This window comes from Elaeis guineensis, chromosome 8 (assembly GCF_000442705.2).
Source record: "Elaeis guineensis isolate ETL-2024a chromosome 8, EG11, whole genome shotgun sequence".
NCBI lineage: Eukaryota > Viridiplantae > Streptophyta > Magnoliopsida > Arecales > Arecaceae > Elaeis > Elaeis guineensis.
The window spans coordinates 133,503,581-133,510,061 of NC_026000.2; positions in this window are offsets into that span (position 1 = coordinate 133,503,581).

Below are 6,481 nucleotides of genomic sequence, written 5' to 3' on the forward strand. Positions count from 1 at the left end.
CTTTTAGAGGGTTGAGAACGACCGCATGTCGGCGTGAGATTAAATGTGCATTGAGAAATCATTACGTCGACCAATTACATAAAGTGATATATTTCAAATCAGATTTTCTACACCATCCACGGTCCCCAACAGATTTCTCAAATATATAATATCCCTCGAATGCCTCAGGCCCAAGCCTAGTTCAATTGATTAATGCCAAATAACTCCAAAGCAAATAACAGCTATAAAATTTTATAATGGTAAAGAACAATTTTAAATGATCAACTTATATCCCTTGTGCTTTTACCCAAAAAAAAAAAAACTTATATCCCTTGTGCTATTGCTCGGGTCACATAACCTTTATATATTCCCTTTCTACCATCTCAAAATCTCAGAGCACAAATTTCATTAATTTCAATATATATATATATATATATATATAAGGATATGTGTGTCTTTTAGTCATAGATAAGATGGTTTTATTGATCCATCTTATATGATAAGTTTGGAGACAATATAGACAATCGATCTTAACTTATCCACTTGAGCTAAGGTAAGCTCTATATTCTTGCTCATTAATTCTTATTTATGGCTTACGTCCATAAATTTTTTCATGACTTAGTACTTCTGGCCAAATTGGTGTTTTGGTTGACAAGGGTTTTTTGTAGCCTCATAAATTGAATTTATCACTCCTCATTAGATTACATCTAATGTATACAAAACATATGCATGCCATCTTAAATATAATAATCTATTTATGTTACTTTCCAAGCTTCTTTGACTTCTCATTTCAGACCCTGTGCTTTATAACTTAATCATACACTGAGATCACCATTCTGTTGTGGTCAAATTTATGATTATATTCCTTCTCATAGTATTATGCACCACATATAGTTGTGTTTTGAACTTTTCTCTTGAAAGCTGACATGCTAATTTTCCACTGATACATTATTTCAAAGGCTAGTATATGTTCAGATATTACTTTCTACATTGGCAATTATACTGCATATGATAAGGCTATTTCTAATGGTCTCCATGATACGGTGACTTTGTATTTTTATAAAATTTTTGAAAGTGAACCATCACTCTGTTAATTTATCAATCAATAATAATAGTTGGTGTTTTTATGTGCCCACTTGTCTGAAGCACCGTAACTTAACCATCCTTTTCTTCTTTCAAAAAGTACCTGATAATTATTGCAGGCAAATTAGTTCATCCATCAAGTTAATTCCTAATTATAGATCGCTGGTCCTTAGTTGTAAAAATTGCAAGCAACAAGGTAAGTCTCTTTATTTACCAATACTGGTTTACGGAATGCAACTCTTGCTTGGCTCGGCACCAATAGTTGGGTTAAGTGGTTAACCTTGTGTTGACTTCCAGTTATAAAAATCTGTTAAATTCTTCCCTGGATCCTCCTTGGTCTGACTCCACCTGATGGGGAAAGGCATTGATAATGTAGCAGTGGGGGTTTTTTTTTTTTTTTTTAGATAAAATATGAAGAGTAAGATGCTCCCGATATTATTATATTAACTTAATACAGTATCTATAAATAATATAGTAAAAGAGTTACAATAACTTAAGTAATGGAAGGGGAAATTATTTTTTTTTTTTTTACAGAAAAATTACGTGATACTTTGGAGCTTATACATCCATCCCATCAATTACAGTGAAATGTATTACAGGGTTGATTGATATTGTTTTCTGTCATGCTAGAGGAGACTTCCATATGAATTAATGAGCGAGAAGCTGCAAGAAAAACTATCGTCTATACTCGATAACAAGCTCTGATCTTTGGAAAATGATAGAGCAATGAACGTGAGCGTAGTAGAGAGGAAAATCCAGAAGATGAGACTCGTCCATGATAGGATGCGATAAGGAGGATGTTCTTTCGGTACCCTGAGCATGGAGGCATCTGTCTATTGGAAAGGCACACCCATTAGTTACACAATAGCCTAAGGGAGCTGAAAAATCAAGAATTTAATGTTTGGGTGGGAGATTACCGACGCCCAGCTTACAAATGTATTAACTATTTTCCTTGCCGTCATGGGAGGTATGTTGGCTTGGTGATGAAAGACTCGGAGGTTGCGTTCTTTCTAGGTGCATCAAATAGCAGTTTTAAGAAGACATTCTAAAGCAGGGAACTTAGTTTTAACAAAATGGGAATGCCTCCACCTGTTCCAAATTTCGATAAAAGATGATGGGAACTCAAGAACATTGAGGTTAAAGAGTATAAGACATCAGTATGTAATGAAGTAATTGCACTACATGAGATAGTTTATAGATTCACTATATTCATCACATGAAGGGCAGCTCCCATTAATGTTTAGGCTCTTTTGAGCAGATTTTCTCTCATCATGACTTTGCCATGATAGCATAGCCAGAAGAAGAGCTTTGCTTTCTATGGAATTGGGATGTTTCGAAAACCTCTGCCAAGATGTGAGATGACTCCACCATGCATGAAGAAGTTATAACAAGAGTTTACTCAGGAGAGACCATTTGAGTTCCACTTCCAAAACCATGAATCTTGTTTAGAGGAAAGAGAAACATTCCAAGGAGAGGCAAAAGTTGCTGAAGCTCCCTAGATGCTAGAGAACTCATTGGATGTCTGAAGGATGATTGAAAAGGCGTCATCTCAAGGAAATACTTTCCAAGCAATTTTGGTTCCTAGAAAAAAAGAACAGATTGGGGAACGAGCATTTTAATTCACTTTTTCCAATCTAGTGGTTATGCTAGAAGAGAATGGTATTACCATGACCAACTTTTGGGCTAAACCAGAGTTTAAATAAATCTGATAACTTTAGCACATCTTTCCAGAAGGGTGAAGCAGTTCTTAGCAGTAGTCTTGATGTTCCCAGGAGAGGTCATCTTTGTAATATATGTTTTTAATAAGCAGACACCAGGGTTTATGTGGAAAATTTAAAAATCTCCACCACCATTTCAATAGAAGAGCTTAATTTAGAATAGAGATATTCTTAACACCGAGACCTCCATAAATTCTTGGCCTGCAAACTTGGTCCCATCTAACAAGTGCTTGATGTAACTGTTAGAATGTTGGCTGTCCCAAATAAACTTTCTACAAAGATGGTTGATTTCCAATATGACCTCTGATGAGAGTTTCGCCACTGACATCTAGAAGATTGGTATAGCATTAAGGATTAAGTTGGTTAAGATAATATGGCCAGCAAGTGATAGTATTTTTTATTTCTAATCACTTAATTTCTTCGATATTTTTTCCATCAGGAAAGACCAATAACTTTGCTCAGCTTGAAATGATGAAGAGGAATACCCAAATAATGTGTGGAAGGGTGGAGACCTTGCAACCTAGCAAAATGGCCATACTCAGGGTTAAGTCTTCACTGATGCCCAAGCCGATTAGCTAGGTTTTTTTGAAGCTGATGCTTAAACCAATGATCATTTCAAAACTGTACAAGATTAACTTGAGATAATTAATGTCAAATTTGTTTGCTTTGCAGAAGATAAGTGTGTCATTAGCAAACTGAAAATGCTATGAGAATCCCTCCAATCCAGTGAGACCAAACTTGTGTAACAGTTTTTCTGAGATGGTCAAATTTAAAATTTTTGCAAGGACATCAGTGATCAGAATAAAGAGCATGGGAGAGAGGGGGTTGCCTTGTTTGAGACTCCTTCGATTATGGAACCAATTATCTACTGAGTTATTAATGGCCAATGCAGAGTTAGATGAGTGGAGAAGCATCTTAATATGGTCGATCCATTTAGATTCGAAATCTCTGTGAGACAAGAGCTCAAATAAGAATTTCTAAGAGATGCTATCAAAAGCTTTCTCGAAGTCGATTTTGCATAGCACTGCAAGAAGTTTGGCCTATTTGCTAAAGGAGATTAATTTCATTGTTAAGATGTAGCTTTCATAGATTAGATGGCCTTTAATGAAAGTCGATTGACAACTTGAGACCAATTCATCTAGTTTATTTTGTAGTGTGTTCGATAGAATTTTGAAAATAATTTTGATCAATCTATTCTCAATACTGATTGGTCTGAAGTCTTTCACCGATGCATTATCAGACTTCTTGGAGATTAGAGAAATAAAGATGTAATTAAATCTTGAAAGTTCACATTGGCCACTATGGAATGAAGAAAATAACTTGACGATATCATTAATGACTACATCCCAGTATTTCTGATAGAAGGAGATTTGAAGTCCATCAGGTCCAGGTGATTTGTTCCTGGTGAGGCTAAAAACAGCTATCTTTATCTCTTCGGCTGAGAATGGAACAACTAAAGAGGAAAGATCTGGACTAGGGCTGGGGTAGAGCTTATTCCAATCTATATCAATATGCTTAATTTCAGGAGTACCAAGAAAAGATTGATAGAAGGAATATAATGCTTGAGAGATGTCAGCGTGAGATCTTAATTCTGTATTGTCATGAACAATCTCTAAGATTCGATTCTTTCGCATCCTGTTAGAAGTGGTGATATGAAAAAATTTGATGTTTTGGTCCCCCTCTCGAAGCCAAATATGACGGGATCTTTGCTGCCACATAATCTCATCTTGCTACAATAGGGAGTCAAGTTGAAGTTTAAGGTCCACTCTTGAGAATCTTTCCACTGAATCTAAGTTCCTTTGTTCCCCTATCTCATCTATCTTATTTATTTGATCCGCAATTCTTATTTTGTTGGAGGTGATGTTTTCCACAGTAAATTTGCTCCATCTCCTAAGATTTGCTCTAAGAGTTCTAAGTTTGATAATCAGGTTGGAAGCAGCTTTATCGACTATTGGGTAGTCAGCCATCATTTTTTATCAGGCTATCGAAACTTTCATACTGATATCATAAATTTTCAAAATGAAAAGGATTCTTCAGAGAACCAAGGCAAAGATCCACGGAATTGAGTGACAAGAGAAGGGGATATGGTCTGACGTTATTCGAGGGAGTGCGAAGAGCAAAGAAGAGAGGAAGGTGTTGTGCCAGGTAAGGGAGACAAGGCACCTATCAAGTTTTGCCAAACTAGCTTTGTCTCTAAAATTGGACTATGTGAATCTGCGGGTTGCTGTATTGATCTCCAAAAGATCAAGGGAGTTGATGAAATTGTTGAAGTCATGTGATGCACGGGCACATCCAGGAGCTCCAGTTCTCTCGAAAAAAAATCTGGTCGTATTGAAGTCGCCTATTAGAGCCCAAGATAAACTAATTAAGTTACTCAAATCTTGTAATTTCATAAAAAAAATAGATTGGGATGCTTGGTGGTGGTCATTTTTGTTATGCATAAATGGAATTCTACATTTTGCCATTATATGTATTTGCCCTTTTTCTTTCCGTATGTTTTGTTTTCTTCAAATAAGTTTGGTTGTTTAATCCATAGAAATGAACTAAAATAAATACTCTTGTCCTCTATAAATTATTTTTTAGATTACTTATCCGATTTGATCATATACCTCTAACCAGTTTAGGATGTTGGCATGAAATATTGGAATGCAATGGCAGTTGTCTTTTTATATGCAATATTGTATACGAAACATAATTATTTATAGATATGGTGCTTATGCATATGTTACCTTATTATTATCCAACAAATTTTCTACTTTTTTGCAACTACATTTTTATTTTGATGAATCCAAGGAATATAGTTGTTTAAATCTTAAAAAAAATATAAGATTAAGATCCTAGAGTCATCGAGGGGGATAGAGCTTAGCGGATCTTCCAGTCATGGAATCCAATCTCTATAATAGAAGATCACTTAAAGAAGGTTTAATTTGGTAATAACAAGTTGATTGGTTAGTCAGAGAGTATATACAGTTTATCTAATATAAGAGTTATAGACTCTATCTCATCCCTATGGTGATTAGTACTCTATATAGTGGTTAAAAAAAGTTTATCTTCAAATAAAATCTGAAAGATATTTTTCGAGATATGACACCACACACATCCCTAAAGAACTCACCTATACGAGAGTATTTGTACATGCCCCCATATATGAGATATAAGTTATCTCTAGTAACTCTTATGAAAATCAAAATATATGTGCAGAGCCACTGATGCATAGACTCGCGATGAAGAACTCTATACTATGTGTATGGTCGTTAAAGTCTGAGTCAAAATAACGTAGGTCAGATCTGATTCATTCTAATTTCTTCAGATGAAAACTATTCATACTAAATAATATTAAGCCTTGTAAAAATACCTTACCATAGCATAATATAAGCACCTAAAAATTTATTTTATTTTGCTATTCTTTGAAAAATTTTGAGTTTTGTAGAGAATTATTGGAGAGAAATTTAAATTTAAAAATTCAAAATTTTCCAAATGACTTTCCCTCCATATGTGTTTTCCTTTTGGCTATCTTGATTTTAATCTTTTAGTCCACATTGGGAGTGGAAAGATCTTTCTAGCCTTTTATATAAGAAAATGATTTGTCTAAGTCCTTAGAGCATTTGAGAAGGTTTGAAGAAAAATATTTAATATATATCTGAAAATTTTATTATTTTGACCGTTTAAAGTTGTAATCATCATTTTAATATTTTAAATAT